The following is a 23,513-nucleotide window of genomic DNA, read 5'->3' as shown; positions in this document are numbered from 1 at the left end:
AGTAGAAGTAACTCAAATTTCTAAAGCTTTAGAAAAAGAAGAACAATAAAAACCACACCTAATGTTGAAAAGATCATAGAAAACATAGACTTTATTATCTTTCTCCCTGCCTAACATAAAAGTACCAGAAGCATCTGTCAACTGTAGTAGAGTCATTTAAGAAAAGACTAGTTTTCATCACTTAAAACTATATGAGTTTCTATCTTTAAATGCATTATCTTTTAGTTTGGTAAAAAAAAAATTCATATTGTACCATACTCTATTGATACAAAAAGACTAAATTCCTAAAACACATACACACACTATTTAAATAAACTATTTTTCTTAGGTTTTGGCTCTCATATTTCCAAGTCAGAATAAATGTGATATAGAAATAAAAATTTAGGGGCTGGGGATTTAGCTCAGCGGCAAAGCGCCTGCCTGGCAAGTGCAAGGTCGTGAGTTCAGTTCCTGGTACCGGAAAAAAAAAAAAAAAAAGAAATAAAAATTTATCTGGGAAAATTTAAAACCATGAGTTTCCAATGCCATTTCTTAGTCTAATATGATTAATTAGCTTTTCAGACTTTGCAGAGTCCAATAAAAACTAATTCTTGGTCCCTCATCACTTCATACTAAGAAATTCTCATTGATTAACTCCAAAACATTTGGACATTTCATTCTCAGTTTACTTCACACTCCTTTACAAAGCTTCCCCCTCCAATGAACTGGTTCGTCTCCTTTCTGAAGATAATTTCTTCACACGGCCTCTAAATCCTTTGTGCCCTGTTCCAAGGATTCTTTTTTCTTACTCTCCTTTTAACTTTTCCTTAGGTTTATGGTTTGATTTATTTTTATTCTTCACATAGTATACTCCTTCAAAAATAAATATTTTCTGTTGTTCCTATCCTCTTTCAGCTATTCACTTATTTATAGTAGCACTTATCTTGCCCATATTTTTAAATAAAAGGTCTGAATCTCTTACTTCGATTTCTTTCATGTCCTATAGCATGGGTTACTTCTTATCTCCTTCATGACACATCTAAAAACTCTCAATCATTCTCACTCTTTTGCTGCAGTTTTCTCTTTTTTTGTTAAGTTTTAGATTGTTATTAGTACATGTTTGCAATACATAATAATTACATTTATTGTGAGGAGTTGGTACATTTACATAACCTATCTTAACTCTTTTTACTTCCTCTTCCCCTCCTGTCTTACCCCCCCATTTCTTAGTCCTCTTCTCATTGCAAAAGATTGGCTTCCTATCTTTTATTTTTCTCTTTATATTTATATTCTCATATAAGAGAAAGCATGCTATATTTAAGCCTATGTGCCTGATTTATTTCACTTAACATTATGGTCTTATTTGCTTGGCTTCTATGGCATTTTGCTATTCTAGCTGTCTTTATAATCTTTTGGATTTGTCTTTAGTGCCTTAGTCTCCTCAAAATGCTTCTCTGTAGAGAGGACTACTGGTACATCAACCAGAAAGGACATCTCCACAAATCATTCATTGAGTTTATCCATTCTTCTATATTGCATTGATATGGTCTACAAAACTTCACCTCTGATTCTAACTTATTCCGGATAATTTACACATGTAATTAGCTATTATAATTAGACAAGTCTTTTCAAATTTTTAGTATTTGAATCAAAATGTTAAAAAAGTGCTATTTTCCTCTCAGCTAAATGTTTCTTCACAAGTAAAACAAATCATTGCTATTTTATTATTGATAACCTAGGTACGGCTAAGTAATGTTTGAAATATTTTTGTAAATTAAAAGAGACATCAAATTTGCAAAGTCGGTAAAAAAAGAAAATAGTCCCTGTCATAATAGTGAGGGGAGTAAATATACCAGAAATAACTGCATATACATATGTGCAAATATAATGGAAAACATTTGTAAAACTGCCTTGTAGTATTAATTCCTTTAAATTTCACATGATAAGTGTTATATTTCAAATTTTGATCAAGATAATCATAAAAAAGAAATTCTGAAATTCAAAAATTTTGTTTTTAAAAATATGAGGATTTACGAAAGGATTCATTAAGTATCAATTTCATTAGAAACAAAAATTAAAGAATTAATGCAAAATTATACTGATTGATAAGATAAAGATATTGAAATTCTCTTTTATAATAACAGTATGAAGGCAAATCCCGAAAATAAGCAAAAATAAGAATTGCTTTTCAAAAAGATTTGGAATAATTTATGCAAGCAATGCATGAAAAGAATGCATGTGAAAGATATTACAAAGAATCAGGTTCATTGTTGTTTTTAAGAATCCCAGGGCTCCCGTCTATTCAAAGTTATTTGCTTTCTTATCCATCTCAGCAAAATGATTTATAATCCCATCACAGGGCTTAATTTCCCTTTACCAAGTTTATGGCATGCACCACAATTGACTGAGGAAGCAATTCATTAGACAGCTTTACAATGGGTCTTGTTTGTATTACCCACATTTTACAAGAATGAATTTAGAGGAGATGCAAGATAAAAAGGCAAACCATGGAAAAACTGAGAGTTAACTATTCAAAACACTGAAAGTGGTGTACTTTGTGGTACACTACAGATAGCAACTTATAATGGTTACTGCAGAAGAATATGTTATATTTACAATTTTATTAACAGTTACATGCATTAAAAAATGAAAACTTTCAATATCATATTTCATACACTAAGTAATCTAACTTTGCTGATTTATTCTTGCAGCAACTCTTCAGTGGGTTCTACTGTGCACTTAACAACTTTGGCTGAAGTAACAATTTTGGAGTCATTAATACATTCTTCTCAGGTTGGAAATTTTGCAATAATACTATGACTTCTTCCATATTTATATGCATTCGATATTGTTCTTAACCTTTCTTCTTTCTTCTTCTGCTTGCATGTACATCTTGGCACTTTCCATAGACACTTTCAATTCAGGGCACAAGAACATGTGAGTACATGTTTTTATTTTCCTATGTAAATTCCTCAGTAAACAAAAATAATACATAGTCACATTTGTAATCCAAGCCAGTATTGCTTTTGTTATTCTACATCTAATTCCAAATGTATTTTAGCATTGTTTTCTCGACTTCTGTGAAGTATAGTTTTGTCACTTTGATTGGGATTGCAAAAAAATCTGTACAACAGTTTTGGAAGTATGGCCATTTTCACTATATCGCTTCTTCCTGTCCAAGAACAAAGGATATCATTCCATTTTATGATATCCTCTTCAATCTCCTTTTAAAATGTATTATAGCTTTCAATGAAAAGTTCTTTTACTTCTTTCATTAGATTTATTCCTAAGTATTTTTGATGCTATTGTGAAAAGTGTGATTTCCTTAACTTCTCTCTCAATGAGTTATTTGTGCACAGAAATGCTACTGATTTTTGAGTGTTAAATTTGTATCCTGCTCTACTACTGAATTTGGTTAATAAATCTAGGAGTCTTTGGTGGATTTTTTTTGTGGCTTTCTACATAATAATAGTGATAATTTAGTTTCTTCCTTTCCCGTCCTTATTCCTTTTCTTTCTTTCTCTTGTCTAATTGCTTGGGCTAGTGTTCCCAGAACTATATTGAATAGTAATGGTGATAGTGGGCATTCTTGTCTTCTTCCTGATTTTAGACTGAAAGCTTTCAGTTGTTTTTTTCTTTTTGCGGGAGGCAAGGGGGATTTCTGGTACCAGAAATCAAACTCACGACCTCACACTTACCAAGCAGGTGCTGTGCCGCTGACCTAAATCCCCAGCCACAAAGCTTTCAGTTTTTGAACATTTAGTATGATGGTTCCTGGTTTGTCATAGATGGGTTTTATCAGACTAATGTAAAGACTCTCTATTCCAATTTTCTGTAGGATTTTTATTATGAATGAGTGTTGGACTTTAGTCAAACATTTTTTCTGAATCTTTGAGATGATCATGTGGTTTTTGTCCTTGGTTCAGTTAATGTGGTTTCTTACTTGTACTGATTTGCATATGTTGAACTATTCCTGCATCCCTTGGATGAATCCTACTTGATCATAGTGTACAATCTTCCTGAAGATTTGCTGCATTATGTTTGCTAGTATCTTGTTCAGGATTTTTGCATCTGTGTTAGTTAAGATTAGCATGTTGTACTCTTTTAGTTAGACCTTTCTTTGGTTTTGGTATCAAGATAATGCTCACTTCTTGAAGTGAGTTTGGGAATACTGCTTTAAATTCAATTTCATTAGAGAGTTTGAGGAGTGGTACAATAAGAGCTTCTCTAAATTCCTTGTAGAATTCAGCAGTGAATCATCAGGATTTGGACTTTTTCAGTGGTATTTTTTTTAATTACTTCTTCAATTTCATTGACTAATAATGGGTATTTAGAATTTTTATATTTTCTCAATTCAGCTTTCATAATTTACATGTATTAAAGATTCTGTCCATTTCTGCTGCATTTTCCACCTTAGTATACTGCCTATTCTTGAAGTAGGTATTGATAACCTTTTGGATTTACGCAGGATCTCTTGTGATTGCACCTTTTCATTCCTAATTGCACGGAATTGAGTCTTAACAGTCCTTTTGTTTCATAAGGTTGGACAAGAATTTGTCCATTTTATTTAACCTTTCATTTTATTTAACCTTTCAAAGTACCAACTCTCTGATTCACTGATTCTTTGTATTATTTTCTTAGTCTCAGTTGCATTCATTTCTGACCTGATCTTTATAATTAACACCTTTGTATGAGCTCTGGGTTTAACTTGCTCTTCTTTTTCTAGAAGCATGAGGTTCCATTTGAGTTCATTTGTTTTTGTTATGTGGGAATTCATTACTATATATTTCCCTAGTAAGACTGCTTTCATTGTATCCCATAAGTTCCTGTGTGTTGTACTGGAAGAATCATTTAATTGTAGAAACTGTATAATTTCTTCTCTAGTTTCATCTGTGACTCACTGGTTGTTTTAGGAGCATGCTGTTTAATTTCCATGTGTTTGTGCAGTTTTTGTGGTTTCTTTTGCCATTGTTTTCCAATTTTATTGCACTATGATCTAATAATATACATAGGATAATTTCTATTCCTTTCCATTTACTTAAGGATGTTCTTTGAGGTTATATGTGGTCTATTTTGGCCAATGTCTCATGTGTAGCTGAGAAGAATATTTATTCTGTTGTGTGGAGTGGAACATTCTGTAGATATCTACTAAGTACATTTGTTCAAAAGTTTAGCTCAGTTCTGATGATTCTTTATTGATATTTTGGTCTAACTGATCTATTTGTTACACTGGTTTATAGAGGTCCACCATTACAGTTGTATTAGTGCTTAAATGATTTTTCATGTCTGCAAATATTAGTTTTATCTAGTGAGGTGTTCTGGTATTTGGTACATATATATTTATGTTTGTTATCTCTTCCTCTTGGATTGTTCTCTTTACAAGGATGCGGTGCCCTTTCTTGTCTCTCTTAATCAGTCTTGGCTTGGAATCCACAAGTCTGCAAATAGAATAGCTGCCTCTGTTTTGTTTTTTGTTTTTTGTTTTTTGTGTTTTGTTTTTTTGGGGGTTCCTGTCTCAGGGAGGAATTCATTTTGACTTTCAGTCTATGAATTTCATTGTGAGTTAAATGCATTTCTTATATGCAGCATATTGTTGGGTCTTGGTTTGTGATCCATTTTGCTAGTCTATTTGTCTTGATTGGTGAATTGAGTCCATTTATATTGATGGCTATAAATGATTTGTATTGATATATCCTTGTCATGCAATTTTCCTGTTGTTGGTTCCCTTTCTTTCCCCTCTATTTAATTGCTTGACTTGTCTGGTGTATTCATTTTATTGCAGTTCATGGAATTATAGTATTCACTATTTCTCTTCAGAATATCTTTCAGAATATTTTGGAGTTCTGGTTTGGTGCCAATGAATTTCTTCAGGTTTTCTTCATCATATAGGTATCTAATTTCTCCACTGATTTTGAAAGATAGTTTTGTGCAGTACATCAATCGTGGTTGGATGTTGTTTTCCTTCAGGGCTTGAAATACTTGACACCAAGCTCTCCTTGACTTAAGGGTTTATATTGAGAAATCTGCTGTGATTCTGATGGGCATTCCCTTAGAGGTGATTTATTTCTTTTCTCTAACATCTTTTAAAATTCTGTCCTTGTGTTCAATTTCTGGAATCTTAACTATTACATTCCATAATGTAGATTTTTCCGATCATGGCTAATTGGGAATTCTATATGCTTCACTTATTTGTATGTCAAATTCTTTTTCCATGCTTTGGACATTTTCTGCCATTACTTATGTAAACAGGTTTTTATGTTCTTTGTGCTATCTTCTACTTTTTTCAATAATTCTAACCAATCTTATATTATTCTTCTTACCATTGTCTAGCAGCTGTTGGATTGATTTTTAATAGTACTTTGCTATTCTTAAGAAATCTTAAACCTGCTTGATTTTACTGTGTATATGTTCAGTATAATTTTTAAACTCCTAGATATCCGTATGAATATGTTTCATGCAATACAGTTCTTTCCTATGTTGGCATTCATAGTTTTCATCACTTTCTTACACTATTCTATTTTTATCTCTATCTGCTCTAGATTCACTAGCCATATCCTTTATTATGCCATCATCTCTTTATTTATTTATGTATTTATTTGTGATTTTTTTCTAGAACATTATTCATCTGCTTTATTATTTCTGCTGCTGTCATTTCAGAAAGTTCAGGTGGGTGGCTTTTAAAATATTCTACCTCAATGTTCCTGAATTTGCCTTAGGCAAGCTGAAAGTCTTGGGCTGCATCTTACTTCTGTGTCTCATTTCTTATTTTCTTTAATTTGTTTTCTGCATTAATGCTTGTATATTGTTTATATACTAAGAAGCTTTATTATTACTATCAAGACTTTCTTGGAAACTGACTACTTTTCAGAAATGTCTTCTATGTATAGCCGGCTTTTGGCTTTTGAGTCTGTCCAAAGGTATTGCCTATTCAGTTCACTGGTGATGAGAAATTGCCGCCCATTTGGCCTAGCACCAAGTTCTTTGGTATTGGACTATGGTATTTGCATGCAACTGGGTATTGTATAGGTAGGAATGGGTATGGATAGGTAGGAAACTATTCTTCTTTTTTTTTAATTCTCCCTTTATTGGCATGCAGGTTTCTGAAACATTTGCTATTAATTGTCCAGATTTTATCAATATCTATTATGATTTTTATCTTTTTCACTTTTAATTGTGTTGATGTGGGTCTTTACTTTTTGGTAAGATTGACTGCCTAATAGTTTATCTGTTTGATTTATTCTTTGTAAGAACCAGCTCTTTGATTCAGTGATTCTTTATATTGCCTTTTAGTCTCCATTTCATTGATTTCTCCCCCCTCATCTTTATAATTTCCTTTATTGTAGTAGTTTTGGATTTGGATTTTTTTGTTTCTCTCTGAGGTGCAACATTATTAGGTTATTTGAGTTTGTTCTGCTTTTGTGATTTGGGTATTCACAGCTATAAATTTTCCTCTGAGGACTCTTTTCATTGTGTCCCATAAGTTCTATTATGTTGTAGGTGTAGTGGTTGATTGACTGTGTCAATTTCAGAAGTTTAGAAGCTTAACTAAATTGGCTTAGCAATTCTATACCCTAGGATGTACAGGAGCCACCATAGGGTGGATCATCACCTAGATGATATAAAAGCAAAATGAGGAAGGACAGAGGGGCTTCCATTCTTTGGCGGAGCTCTAGTCTTTGCCTTCAGCTTGGATGTCGTCTCATGGCTTCTAGTGCAGACTCTTTGGCCTCCACCTTGGATCCTTCAGCCTTTCAGTGTAGACACATCAGCCTCCTGATGCGGACTTGCATGGAACACTGCAGTGAACTCCAGACCTTGGACTCAATCCTTTGGTCTCCAGTGTGCAGACACCCTCTTCACGCTTCCTCATCCAATTCTCTGGCTGACTGTTGTAAGCTGATCTTATAGTTTCTTATATATTTGCTTATCTTGTGTTTATATCTGTTTCACATAAAATCCTGACTGATACATAGGGAAATTATTGTTTAATTTTAGGAACTGCCCAATTTCTTCCTTGATTCCTTCTGTGACCCACAAAGAGTATTAACAGTTCAATTTCCACGCATTTGCAGTATGTCTGAGGCATCTTTTGCCTTTGAGTTCTAGTTTCATTGCTACATGTTCAATAGCTCACATGATATAATTTTAATTTATATTATTTGGATTTAAGCATGCTTTATTGGATAGTATATGGTATACTTTAGAGAAATATGTGTTGCTGAGAAGAATATGTTTTCTTTTATTGTTGTTAAGAAATGCATTTAACTCCAAAGGAAATTCATAGACTAAACGTCAAAGGATGGAAAACAATACTACGTGTGACAGGAACCCAGAAAAACAGGAGGTGGCTACTCTGTTTGCAGGCAATGTGAACTTCAAACCAAGAACAATCAAAAGAGATAAAGAAGGTCACTACATACTTGTTAGGGGAAAACTGCAAGAGGAAGAGATAACAATCATAAATATCGATGCTTCAAATAGAGGAGCACACAACTATATAAAGCAAATTTTAACAGATATGAAAAATCAAATAAGAAGGAACATAATTCTAACAGGATTTTTACACCCCATTGTCACAAATAGATAGATCAATTAGACAAAATATCAGGAAAGAAATAACAGAACTAAATTAAACATGTGAACAAATGGTCTTAGTAGATCATTACACAGTATTCCACTCAAAATCACTAGAATGCATATTCTTCTCAGCTGCACATGGACATTCTCTAAAATGGACCATATACTAACACATAAAATATGTGCAAGTAAATGTAAAGGAATTGAAATTATCCCATGCATATTATTGGACCATAGTGCAATGAAATTGGAAATTAATGACAAAAGAAATCACAAAAACTCCATAAACACATGGAAATTAAATAACACCCTCCTAAATAACCAATGGGTCACAGAAGAAATTACACAATATTTACAATCAAATGAAAATGCAGATACAAACTACCAGAACCTGTGGAATGCAATGAAAACAATCCTCAGAAGAAAATGTATAGCAATAGATTCCCACACCAGAAAAAAAGAACAAACACAAATAAACACCTTATGCTGCACCTCAAACTTGTAAAAACTGAGGAGGAACTCCAGCTCAAAGCACAAAGAAGGGAGGAAATTATAAAGATCAGAGCAGAAGTGAACACAATTGAGAGTAAGAAAATAATACAAAGAACTATTGAATCAAAGAGTTGGTTCCTTGAAAAAATAAATAAAATTCATAAACCCCTAACCAACCTTATCAAAAAAAAGGAAAGAAAAACTCAAATCCATGCAATAAGGAATGAAAAGGGTGAAATCACTACAGATCCTGTAAAAATTCAAAAGATCATAAATGCCTACTTAAAAATTTTTACTCTCATAGGCTGGAAAACACAGAAGAAATGGACAGATTCCTAGATACATGTGAATTACCAAAGCTGAATCAAGAAGATATAAATATCCTGAAAAACCCAATGTCAGGGAATGAAATTGAAAATGTAATAAAAAACTCACCAACAAAGAAAAGCCCAGGGCCTTATGTATTCACAGCTGAATTCTATAAGAAATTTAGAGAAGATTTAATGCCAATTCTCAAACTTTTTAATGAAATAGAAAAGGAAGCAATGCTCCCCCAAAAATCTCCTAGAGGCAAGTATTATCCTGATACCAAAACCAGAGAAAGACCTAACCAAACCAGAGTACTTATAGGCCAATCTCCCTAATGAACATAGATACAAAAATTCTCAATAAAATACTAGCTAACAGAATGCAGCAAATCATTAAGAAGATAATACACCATGACCAAGTGGGATTCAACCAGGAATGCAAAGATGGTTCAATATATGCTAATCTATAAATGTAATCATCATATCAACAGAACAAGAGATAAGAATCACATGATCATCTCAATAGATGCAGAAAAAGCTTTTGATAAGTCCAATACTTATTCATGATAAAAACCTTGCAGAAAATTGCAGTAGATGCACTTTACCTCAATCTGATAAAAGCCATCTATGACAAACCAACAGCCAATATTATACTAAAAGGACAAATGCTGCCAGCTTTCACCTTAAAATCACAAACAAGACAAGGAAGTCTACTGTTACCACTCCTATTCAACATGGTTTTGGAAACATTACCCAGAACAATTAGAGAAGAGAGATAAATGAAAGGAATAAGGATAGGAAAGGAAGAAGTGAGATTACTATTATTCACAGATGACATGATACTGTACATGGAAGACCCCAAAAACTACACCAAAATACTCCTAGAATTCATAACCAAATTTAGTAACATAACTGGATACAAACTCAAAACTCAAAAATCAGTGGCATTCCAGTACACAAACAACAAACACACTGAGAGAGAAATTAGAGAAACTATACCTTTCACAACAGCATTCAAAATGTTGAAATACTTAGGTATCTATTTAATAAAAGAAGTAAAAGATCTATAGAGTGAACATTACAGTACTCTGAAAAAAGAGATCAAAGAGGATTTCAGAAAATGGAAAGATGTCCCTTGCTCATGGATAGGAAGAATCAACATTGTGAAAATAGCCATACTCCCAAAATTGTTATACAGACTCAATGCAATTCTGATTGAAATTCCATTAGTATACCTCACAGAGCTAGAGAAAACATTCCTAAAATTCATCTGGAACCAGAAGAGACTTAGAATAGCAAAAACAATTCTGGGCAACAAGGACAAGTTGGTGGAATTACAATCCCTGACCTGAAATTATACTACAAAGCTACTGTAATAAAATCAACATGGTACTGGCTAAAAAACAGACCTGAGGATCAATGGAACAGACTGGAAGAAACAGCCACAACCAAAAACACACTCAGCCACCTAATCTTTGAAAAAGGGGCCAAACAAACTCACTGAAAAAAATGATAGCCTCTTTAATAAATGATTCTGGAAAAACTGGCTCTCCACATGCTGAAAACTAAAATTAGACCCATGTCTATCACCATACACTAAACTAAAGTCAAAATGGCTTAAAGACCTAAATATTAAAACAGAAACACTACATCTACTGGAAGAGAAAGTAGGTTCAAATTTTGAAGACACAGGGGTAGGCAGAGAGTTCATGAACAAAAACCAAACTGCACAGGAAATTCTTCAAAGAATCAACAGCTGGGATCTTATCTTACTGCAAAGGTTTTCCACATCAAAAGAAAAGTCACCAACAGGGTAAAAAGAAAACCGATGAACTGAGGAAAAAGTTTAGCCAACTGTCCCTCAGACAAAGGACTCCAATCTAGGATATATAAAGAATTAAAAAGCATCAGGCCCCCAACATTCAAAGACCCAATCCAAAAGTGGGCATCTATGATGAATACACACATCTCAGATGAAGAAATACAAATGTCAAATAAATATATGAGAAAATGTTCAACATCATTGGTGATTTGAGAAATGCAAATTAAAACAACACTGAGATTGCATTTCACCCCAGAAATAATGGCTATCATCAAGAAATCAACCAATAATGAATGCTGGAGGGGCTGTGGGGAAAAAGGAACATTTCTCCATTGTTGGTGGGAATGTAGACTGGTGCAACCCTGTGGAAATCTGTCTGGAGATTCCTCAGTAAACTAGGACTAGAGGTTCCATTCAACCCAGCTATTCCCTTCCTGGGTATTTTTCCAGAAGAACTGAGAACGTCATACCACAGCAATATATGTGCATCCATGTTAATAGCAGCACAATTTGTAATAGCTAAATCTTGGAAACAACCCAAATGTCCATCAACTGAGGAATGGATAAAAAAGATGTGGTATTTTTATACAATGGAGAATTACTTAGCTATAAGAAAGATAAACTAGAGGTTTTTATAGGTAAATGGATGCAACTAGAGACTATACTCATAAATGAAATAAATCAGACTCGCATGTGTAAACATCGTATTGCCTCCCTAGTATAACAACCTGCAAGAGTAAATAAAATCTGAAAGATACAATAGATACTGTGACAGGGAAAGAAACTGCTCAAATAGGATAGAACAACTGGGATGAGGGAAAAAAGGAAAGAAAAAAGAAAGAGGGAAGTGAAAAGTATGCATATATGTACACAAGATAGCTAAGATAATTGTACTACTAATTTCTCTTCTTTTATTGAAAGGAATAGTTAATGTGTAATTGTTTGATCAGTCTTACATGCCCATATCTTGTTATCTCAGTAACTACTTTGAAGATAACAACATGTAATATAACAACCATTGTTAACTTCTTATCACCTTGTTTTGAAATTCTGTATTTCCTGGCATGGTGGTGCATGCCTATAATCCCAGCACTCAGGAGGCTGAGGCAGTAGGATATTTGCAAATTTGAGACTGAATAATGAGCCCTGTCTCAAAAAGACAAAAATAAAATTGAAATTCCATACTTTTTTATTATTTTTATATTATTTTGTTTATGTCTTGTTTTTGTTATTTTGTTTTTAAGTGAAAAAGGAAAAATATAGATGTATATACAAGGATATCTAGGATAAGTGTATTGCTGATGTCTACTGGTTTTGTTGGAGTTTTTTGTTTTTGTTTTTTGTTTTTGTTTGAGACAGGGTCTCACTATGCAGTTCAGGGTGGCCTTGAGCTCACTTTGTAGCCCAGGCTGGTCTCGAACTGGCAATGATCCTCCTGCCTCAGCCTCCAGAGTGCTGGGATTACAGGTATGCACCATCATGCCTGGCTTTCTATTGGTTTATTGAAAGGAACAGTTAATGCTTAAAATTTTTTTTCTTGACCAATATTGTGTGCTTATATCTGGTAATCCCAATAATTAATTTGAAGACAATAATATGCAATATAACAACCATTGTTGAATTCCTACCATCTCATTGCATGAAGCTCTGTATTATTTCTAATATTTTTATTACATTTTATTGTCTTTAATTGTTTGATCAATGTTGAAATCTTATATCTGGCCATCTGACCAACTTCGTTGAAGATAACAATATATAATACAACAACCATTGTTAATTCTTACCATCTTGTTTTGAAATCCTGCACTGTTTTTATTATTTTTGTGTTGTTTTGGTTATGTCTTCACTGTTGTTATTTTGTTATTGTTTCTTTCTCTTTAAAATAAAAAATTGTTTTAATGTTTCCAATATTGCCACATATCTATTCACACTAACCTCTAGCTCAAGAATCTAAATATAAACACTACATGGCCTATCTGATAAACTTAACAGTTTTAACAGTCTTTTTAAAACATTTTCTTAATCATCTCTTTCAAAAAATAATGTAGAATTGCCTAATGTCTACACAAATAAAAAAAATTACAAAGACCAATTAATAATGATAAAGACAACTTTTAAGTTATAAAATTTGTCAAGGAAATTTTCTATTTATTTGAACTGGCCATTTCAGTTCAATGAACCTTTTTTCATTTCCAGATTTAGTTAAGCTAGCAATATGTACATAATTACAAAATTGTCACTCAATTTTCCCAAAATCAGTTCTACAAGTTTTTCAATAAGAGTGCACTGTGCTGAGGAAAGGGTCTCAAATTGAAAAAGATTTTTTTTTGGTACGGGGAATCAAACTCAGGACCTTGTGCTTGCCAGGCAGGTGCTTATGCCACTGAGCTATTTCCCCACCCAAAAAATATTTATAAGAACAAAAAATATATACAAGAGTACTATGAAAACTTCCAGAGTTATATAGAATCCCAAATACTTCCCAAATACTTGATTATAAACTGAAATCTATTACATTTATATATTGACTCGGACATTTTCAGTAGCATTACTACATAAAATGTGCAGGTGGAAATTGTGTAAGCTATAACTTTTTTCCAAAAATTTATACATAAGCTGCATGATAGAAATTGAAACAAAAAATGTTTGAATAATTTAATACTAATGGTTTTAACAGCCATGAATTCAAGATTCACAACACATCAAGTGCTATATTTTATTGAGCACTTCCTAGTTATAATATTATTTGATTTACATACAAATTCAGTGGTATGTGTATTATTAATTCCATTCTACAGATGAAGAAGACTTTACCCAAGATAACCAGATATCCTCGGGATAGGAATTTCAGGGAAGTAGAAAATAGGGCATCTTAATTATCTCCATCACCTTGGAAAACAGAATTATAGAAAGGAACACTTTGCAGAGAGCAGGGCTTAAAAATGCCTAGAGTTTTGTCAATCAACTTCATTACATATTTAATCAGTTTAAAAAAGTAAAATAAAGCATGAAACTAAAAAGCAATAAGATATAACTTGCCAGAATAGTAAAATTAAAGTATCTTCATACTATATGGAAATATCACACTGAATCCATTAATGTGTACAATTAATCATGTTAATAAAAATAAATAAGTAAAATTAAGTGCCTAGATCCTTTTACAGTGGCCATCCATTACACTCAATAAAGTTTGGCTGAAAAATAAGATCAAAGTAAAGAACATATGTTAAATATAAATATGATCCAGACATACACTTGTGATTATGTAAGTTACACTGTATAGTATTTAGCAGTGATATTCCCTATTATTGAATTTCAAGAGTTTCAGTAAACAAAAATTCCAACATGTCCACTGTAGGAAAGTTTAGATCCAAATTGTAAAAGAAGCTCCTTTGCCAGAGCATAAGCACACTGAAGAACGGGTCCCATGATTTGCATTTTGGTGCTCGCTGGCTGAAACTTCTCTGCTGAGCCACCTCCCTATATAATTTAACTTTCCTTCTCTTACGTTCATTTATTTCATGCTTTAGTATACAGGCAGTTACATAGATGGTGATTATCCTCACACTGTCACAGAAGGAGGGCCATTCATATCTGCTTGAAATAACCTACCCCAAAACAGCAACAACCCCATTAAGTATGTGGAGACCGGTAATCTGAGTCCATCCACCTATTTTAAGAGTGTTGGCATTTTACAAGAGTAGAAGGGTAGCTTATAAATAAGACAGGCAGGAAAGATGAACCTAAAATTTGCATAACAAGACAAATGCCAGCATGTTTCACCACCTACTATCTTTCATTCAATCATATGATTGGTAGTGCCAGGGAAAACATAAATGCTTCTTGTGATATATTCTTAGCTTTGCAAAGTCTTAGCTCTTACTTGCAGCAGGGAAAAAAATGGAGTATAATAAAAAAGTAAGCCTCATGACTGTTTCTGACTTCTGGTTGGATGTACAGATTCTAAAGCTCATTTAATTCATAAATTTAAATTGGAGGGAATTCCCTCTCCCCTTTTAAAATCAGTTTTTCAATAAAACTTTACTTACAACAACAAATGGCCTCAAACACTGTTTTGAATAAGACTAAGTTACAGAGACTTATCCAATGGGCTGCAATGTTAGCAGCAAAACTGGAATTGGAAATATGCATCTGGTGATTTCACACTTGACATAGTTTGTCTTACAATGTGTTACCAGTTACTGGTAAATAAGGAAGAACAAAAAAGTCATACTCATGTGTAAGAAATAGAAGGAGGGTTCTTAAATTTAAGAGAACCCTAATTCACAGAGGTTCAGCTGAAATCTAGTCACTGTAGGTAATAATGACCAGTAATCTTTTCATACATACTTTGAACTCTTGTAGCAACCCTTTCAGCTGTCAAGATTTCTTTTAAAAATAAATTTCACATCACTCTGGAAGCACAAATGATGAATCTATGGAAAATATTTACCCATCTACCAAAATTATTAAAATGTAAGTACATATAAAATCAACTGTTTCCAATCTCCAGAAATTCAACAACTAGTAAGTGTGTGTAGTTTAGAAATGCATTCAGCCAAACCTTGGATCATTTAGTGGCTGATGATCCAATCTGTTCAGAATATTTTGGGTTCCTTCTCTTTATTCTCTAGGTGCTCATCTCTTTATTATGCCAGTATTATTAGTATCTTCATCAAGGGATAGGAGAGGAAAACTGTGAAACTCAGTCTTACCTCTTTGAGACTAAAACTGTTAAAGCTATAAATAAAGACATTATTTTCCTCTTTGTAAAACTACATTATCTGTGTTATATGTCACCACACTTTTCATTGCTAATCACCAACTAGATTTTGGCATTATTTTGTACAGTTCATGATTTATATTTTTGCTCCCATTATCCTGAGTCTGTACTTACAACATACTACTTTACAATGCACTTCTAATTAGGGTTTCACCTTGCATTTTTAGCTTTAACAAATATATTCAAGGATAAGGGTATGGGTATTGAAACAGGAACACAATTTAATTAAATGTCAAATAAAAGGAAGAGTAAATAAGTGAAAATGAGGTGAAAGAAAGTCAATATATAAAATAAACACCGAGGTGAAGATGACATGTTGAAGAGCAGAATTAAAGCACACACATACACACATGTATATGTACAACCTAAGATCCTAAAAGTTTTCCGTTACATTTGTAATAGAATGGTAACACCAATCTTTGCAAGGCACAGTAAACCTGGACCTCATGGGGAGCAACACATCAATAGTAATTTACATGGAGCAAATCTGATAATAGATTTGACCTGGAGCTGCTGCAACTGGAGGGAACTAAGTCTGATTCTGGCTTCCCCTCCTATCATTGACATAGAGCTGCTGCCACTGGGGGGAAGTGAGTCTTATTCCATCTCTTGCTCCTTCCATTGACAGGTCTCAGGAACCAGACACCGGGGGTAACACCAGTGATGCAGTAAGACCCCGGCTAAAGTGCACAGATGAACAAGCAGGACTAGTGGCACAGAAAAGGCTGAAACAATAGTAACAATACAAGCTAGCAGGTGGTAAATTAGGCGAACCAGCCTTAAGCTTGGGGACAAAGACACGCAGAATAGAGGCGGGGGGGACAGGGCCACCCCTTTACTTTTCTTTTCTTTCCTTATTTCTTTCTTTATTTTTTTTTATCTTTCTTTTTCTTCTTTTTTAAACAGCTGGGAAGAACTCCAGCCACAGAAAACTAACGCCATCCCCCAAATCCAGAAGCAAAGATCAGATCCAAATCCAGCACAAATTCACCTGCAATCTTGGCTAGAGTACATATTCTGGGGTCAGACTTGGACCTACCACAGAACTGTAAACATTAGAGGAATCTCACTTCTATTGTTCTCTGTCCCATGGGTTTTCCTCTTGATAGTCACTTGGGTTAGTGTTTGTTTGTTTTGGCTTTTTGTTTTGTTTTGTGTGTCTCTGCTATTGTTTTTTTTTTGTTTTTTTTTTTTTTGGTATTTTTTCCCCTTTTCTTTTCTCTTTTTCTGTATTTTCTGTTTTGCCCTGTTTTGTTTTTCTTTCTGTACGTTTGTTGTTTTTTTCCTGTCTGTGGTTATTTCTTATTCCTAGTTTTTTCTTTTCCTTTTTCCTCTCTTTTTTCTTTGCCTTCTCTTTTCTACCTTCTTTACTGTCTCATTCATGATTTCAATCTCTAAATTTTCCTTTGTTTCATTATACTCATCCTCTTCCTCTCTTGATTCAACTATCTCACTTGATGTTATGATACTTTCATGTGAGTAAACATTGTCTCTTCTCTATCTGGTTCAATTCAATACTCCTAGGCTTTCTCTTCCAGTACTTCCCTCTTGTACCTTCAATACATGCTTTTGTGCATTTTTTGTTGTTCTTTCAGCATAAAGACATGCAAGTTTCAGACGAGTAAAGTCTCCAATGAAAGCTAATTGACAAATTTACTCTTAACAATTTTATATTTCTAAACATCAAAATAATTCTAATGTGTATCTCAAGCAAAATAGAGTAAAAAGCATGGTGTTGCAAAAGACAATCTCTTTTAAAGATAGTCTTAATTATAAAACAAGCTAATGATGTAAGCCATCTGTGTGGGATAAGGGTAATGAGATAATAAATTAAATCAAACCATTAATTTGAGCTCTATAGGAGAAACTATAGATTAAATTTTAAAGCAGTTTACTGTTCTTTTTAGAATAGACTAATTTGCCAAACTTAGTAAAACAATCTTATACTACAGGTTTGAATACATGTATCAAGTTTCTGATTCAAAGGGCCTGAAATATCCAGATACACATTAACATAAAACTTAGGATTATATATGTCTACATTAGCATAGCTCATATGTAGAAAATTATCAATCAAGGAATTAAACACAATTACCTAACAGAAAATGGGGAAGATAAAAAAAGGGAAAATAATTAACATTTTATATATATATTTTAAAATTTTTATTATAAAAGAATGTTTCACTTTTATAATAAAAAGTTACCTTTACAGGAAGAAATCAAACCATCAAATTTCTAGAAGAAACTTATGTATACTATTTACATAGGAAAGACAATACACACAACCCCAAATAAAAAAATTAATAAACACAATGATCTCACAAATTAAATCTACTCCTTAAAAGTACCATAAAGAGTTAAAAACAAATAGGTAAATATTAAAGAAATATTTCCATTGAATATGATAAAAGGTTAATTCCTATTATTCATATAGCACACAAAAATCAAGAAAAAAATCCAATAGCTCAGTTAAATATGGGAAAAGTTATCAATAAGATTAGAGAAAAAAGGAAATATAAATTCCAGGAAAACCTGAAATATGACTGATCTCATTCCCCAAACAGAAAAGGCAAATCAAACAGCCAATACATACCAGAGAGATATATGGGCTCAAGTAGAGTTAATAAGCCACTCTTGTTTGGTAAACTGATTTTTGGAGAGTGTCAAAATCATTTAACAGGAAAATGATAGACTCTTTAATAAATGGTGCTGAGACAACTAGATATCTACATGTACAGGAATGAAATCTAGTCTCTATTTTATAGCATTAAAAATAAAAAATATTCAAAAATTAGCTGAACATAGATAAGATATAAAATAAGAACTCAAACTATAAAACTCTTAAATAAGGGGCTGGGGATTTAGCTCAGCGGTAAAAGCTCCTGCCTGGCAAGCACAAGGTTGTGAGTTTGGTTCCCAGTACCAGAGAAAAACCAAAAAAAAAAAAACCTCTTAAATAAAAACTTAGGGAAGAATCTTAATGACTTTGTCCTATAGCTTGCATCTGGCATATTTTCCAAAAGTCCATGTGCTAACAGCTTGATCAGAAAACTCTGGCACTGGGGCTGGGGATTTAGCTCAGCGGCAAAAAGCGCCTGCCTGGCAAGTGCAAGGTCGTGAGTTCGGTTCCCGGTACCGGAAAAAAAAAAAAAAAAAAAAAAAAAAAAAAAAAAAAAGAAAAAAAAAAAAAAGAAAACTCTGGCACTACTAGGACATACTGAAACCTTTAGAAGGGAGGGTCAAGTGGGAGGTTTAACACATTAAGGATGTGTCCTTGAAGAGGACTATGGGATACCAGTTTTGTCCTCTTCTCTCCACCCTCCCACCTGAGAAGTGAACATCCTGGATCTGCTATGAGCTTCCTATCATGATCTACTATCATGATCTACTGCCTCCCCACAGGCTCAGAAGCAATGGGTAGCTCATGATCTACTGCCTCCCCACCGGCTCAGAAGCAATGGACATAAACCTCCAAAAGTCAGAGCCAAAACAAACCTTTCCTAAATTCATTATTGTAGGTATTTTGTAATAGTTAAGAGAAAGCTGGCTAACATACTTTGGATTGGCAGTTGATTTTTAGATATAATTCCAAAATATGAGCAAGAACAACAAAAAAAGTGATAAACTGGGCTTCATAAAAATTGTTGAATTTTGTACATCAAAGGATACTTTTAAGAAAATGAAAAAATAGTCCATAGAATGGAAGAAAATAGTTATGAATTATACATGTGATAAGGGTCTAGCATCTGAACTATGTAAAGAACTCATAGACTACAAGCTAGTTAAGGTTGAAAAGATATTATTCAAAAGAAAATACATCCACTTGGCCAAGAAGCACATGAAAAGGTGCCAAACATCATTAATCATTTGGGAAATGCAAATTAAAATGACAATAAGATACAACTTCACATAATTAGAATGGCTACCATGAAAAAAAGCTAGTAAACAAACAAAAACCAAGTGTTAGTGAGAATATGAAGAATTTGGGACTCTGTTGCTGGAGACAATGTGGCATAATGTAGTAGCAGCTGAAAACAAAGTGATGGTCCTACCAAAGGTTAAACACGGAATTACCACATGACAAGCAATTCTACTCCTAGGCACCTATCCAAAAGGATTGAAAAGAGGTAAACAATACTTGCAGATACATGTTCAAAGCAGTACTATTTCAATAGCCAAAAGATGGAAACAAAGCAAATGTCCATCAATGGATAAATAAGCAATGCTAGTCCCAAAACCCAAATCTAAAGCTTTTTAAACTACATTTCAGTAGTCAAAAAATTTCTTAATTTGAAGAACTTTAGACTTTAAACTTTTGGACTAGGGATATTCCAAATATTACAATCTATGAAAATATCCCAAAACCTGAAAAAACCTAAAACACTTCTGGTCCCAAGCATTTCAGTTAAGGGTTATTCAGTCTATCTATACAATATAATAATACTGAGCCATAAAAAATAATGATGTATTGACACATGACACAATGAGGATTAACCTAAAAAATATTATGCTAAGTCAAAGAAGGCAAATACAAAAGGACAGCTATTGTTTCTTATTTAAAATATTTATAAGAGGGCTGGGGATTTAGCTCAGCGGCAAAGCGCCTGCCTGGCAAGCGCAAGGTCGTGAGTTCGGTTCCTGGTACCAGAGAAAAAAACAAAAAATAAAATAAAATAAAATATTTATAAGAGATATTCATAGAGACAGACAGCAGATTATTGGCTGCTGGAATGGGGGTGGGCAGAAATAGCAAGGAGCAATTGTTTAATGAACACAGAGTTTCCTTTGAGGGTGATGAAAATGTTTTAGCACAAATAGAGGTGATGATCACACAATGTTGTGAATGAACTATGGGCCACTAAATTGTACCTTTTAAAAAAGTTAATTTTATGATATTTATGTAATTATATGTATTATTTAGAGGTGAGAAACTATGCAGTAATATGCAACTATTTTTCAATTTCATACTATCTATATTTTCATTTGACAAATAGGAATTTCCCTTACACTTAACAATGAATGAAAGAGATAAAGTTGTAAGAATGTTCAATGTACAACTTTGTTGATAGCAAAATGTGCTGGAAATATCTTACAATATCTGTCATCTTATTTTTTTGGTGCTGGGAATCAAACTCACAACCTCACGCTTACCAGGCAGGCACTGTGCTACTGAGCTAAATCTCTGGCCCAATATTCACCACCTAGTAAGTCATAACAACCATTTCATAAAACTAAAATAATGGGCATTGTTTGCTTGTCTGTTTGTTTCTGAAACAAGGTGTCACTATATAGTTCAGGCTGGCCTTAAATTCACTATGTAGCCCAACCTGGCTTCAGACTCATAGCAATACTTCTGCCTCAGCCTTCCAAGTACTGGGATTACAGTCGTGTGCCACCATGCTTGGCTTTTTAGTTTGAATCTTGAATGTTTCCGAAAGGTCTGTGTGTTGAAGGCTTGGTCTCCAGTTGTAGTGGCATCAGGAGGTTAAGTGTAGTGAAAGGAGGTACATCACTGGGGGCCATGCCCTTTACAGATGCTTGGAGCCTTCCCCACTTCTTTTCCTCTGTTTGCTTTCCAATTACCATGAAGTGAACAGGTTGCTCCACCATGAGCTCCCTGCTATGATATGCTGCCTCTTCAGAAGTCAACTGATCACGAATTGAAACCTCTGAACCTCTGAGCCAAAATAAACATTTTCTCTCTTTAAATTGATTGTCTAAGGTATTTTGTTATAGCAATGTAAAGTTGATTAAGCACACTAATAAATGTAATTTTCTCACTGATACTTTTTAAAAACTGTCAAAGTGAATGTGTGTAATAAACAATATAGTTTTGAAACCAACAACTCCTTTCCTTTGAACAATGACATCATTCTTTGCAATTAACACCATCTTAGAGAACTCTAATGAGGGCTAGATCCTCAATTTCCAAATTCCTCCTGGGACAAACAGTAAATATTTGACAGATATGTTCAGTTTAATTGTTAGAATCTCTTAGCCAAATAAGGCCCTGTATTCCTTACTGGGAATATATGCAGGTTGATGATAATTTAACCACTCTGACAAAAATACAGAATAAACACTAATCTCCCCAAAAAATATTCAAGAAAACCACTTCGTGAAATATTCACTCTATTTGAGGAAATATAGGAGAGAATAATTTTCATTTTTTCTCCTTAATATGCATATCAACAGCCAATTTTTTATACAAATATGGATAACCTTTACTTTTGGCAGATTACAACTCTATACAGTTGGCAGTAGAGTTGATGAACTCTGCTGTGTGTACTTTTCTTCTGAATCTACGTCATTTTTCAGGACAATATTAATGAAGGCAAGTGTACTATTTTTGAAGATAGGAAGATAGGTTTGATTTTCCTCTCAAAGATTAAATGTCATTCTAAAAGAGGAGGTACCAAAAATCAAAGCAAGACTAGAACTACCAACTATAAACAATGCTAGTCTTTTTCATGTGTAACTTGTAAGAAGTTCTAGAACTAATTCCAAATAAGAGTCACAGAAATGACTTAATAAAGCATGAAAAATAAATACAGATTAGACTATAGCTCTTTAAGAAAATATTGTAATTTGTTGAACTTATTGTGACATGCCTCTTTTTTCATATTTATATTTTTGTTACTACGTGTTTGCAATACATAATGATTACATTCACCACGGGGAGTTAGTACATGCACATAAGACATCCTAAATCATTTTATTCCCTCTTTCCTTACCTCCCTTCCATTTCTTGATTCCATTCCCATTTGCAAAAGTTCTATCTCCTTATTTCCCATTATCTATCTTTTATTTTGTTTTTAAAATTATTTGTTTTGAGTTTCTCATACAAGAGAAACAATGATACGTTTAAGCTTGTGATCTGTTCTCAAGATGCATACATTTTCCTGCAAATGACTTGAGTTTATCCTTCTTTATAGAGGAACAGTACTCCATTCTGTATAAATGCCACATTTTCTTTTTCATTTATCTATGAATAGATATATAGGATGCTTCCCATTAGGAGTTATATTTCCATAATGATGAGTATGTCTGTATCATTACACTATGATGTCTTTAAGTCTTTGGGAAAGATACCTATAAGGGGAAGAGTTGGGTTGAGTACAATTTCTATTTTTATTGTTTTGAAAAATAGCCAGACTTATTTATGTATTGAATGTAATAGTTTACAATCCCATCAACAATGTAGAATGATTTCTTTTTCCCCCACAGCCTTATCAGCACTTGTTATTATTTAATTTCTTGATGTAGACTTTCTTTCTGGAGTAAGATGAAGTCTCCACATTTTAAAAGTTTACATTTCTCTGGAGCTGGGGATTTAGCTCAGTGTCACAGCACCTGCCTGACAAGCGCAAGGTCATGAATTCAATTCCTGGTACCAGAAAAAAAAACAAAAAAATAAATAAAAATAAAAATAAAAGTCTACATTTCTCCAATGGCCAAAGATGTTGAACATTTTTAATGTATTTATTGTCTATTTGTACTTCTTCTGAAAAAAAATATCATTTCCTTGCAGTTGTCCATTTTTTAATTGGAT

At 33.3% G+C, this 23,513-nt stretch overlaps 1 protein-coding gene across 3 annotated transcripts in view; it reads right to left on the bottom strand.

Moving 5' to 3' along the window:
• Macrod2 (MACRO domain containing 2) overlaps window positions 1-23,513 on the bottom strand; it is a 1,840,776-nt gene that overhangs the window by 1,647,581 nt on the left and 169,682 nt on the right. The gene's annotated exons all lie outside the window — the stretch shown is intronic.

Source organism: Chinchilla lanigera, unplaced genomic scaffold, assembly GCF_000276665.1.
Source record: "Chinchilla lanigera isolate Chin_1 unplaced genomic scaffold, ChiLan1.0 scaffold00014, whole genome shotgun sequence".
In the NCBI taxonomy this organism is placed as follows: domain Eukaryota; kingdom Metazoa; phylum Chordata; class Mammalia; order Rodentia; family Chinchillidae; genus Chinchilla; species Chinchilla lanigera.
Note: the sequence above shows the minus strand (reverse complement) of the source record. Positions and strands in the feature narration are given on the sequence as shown.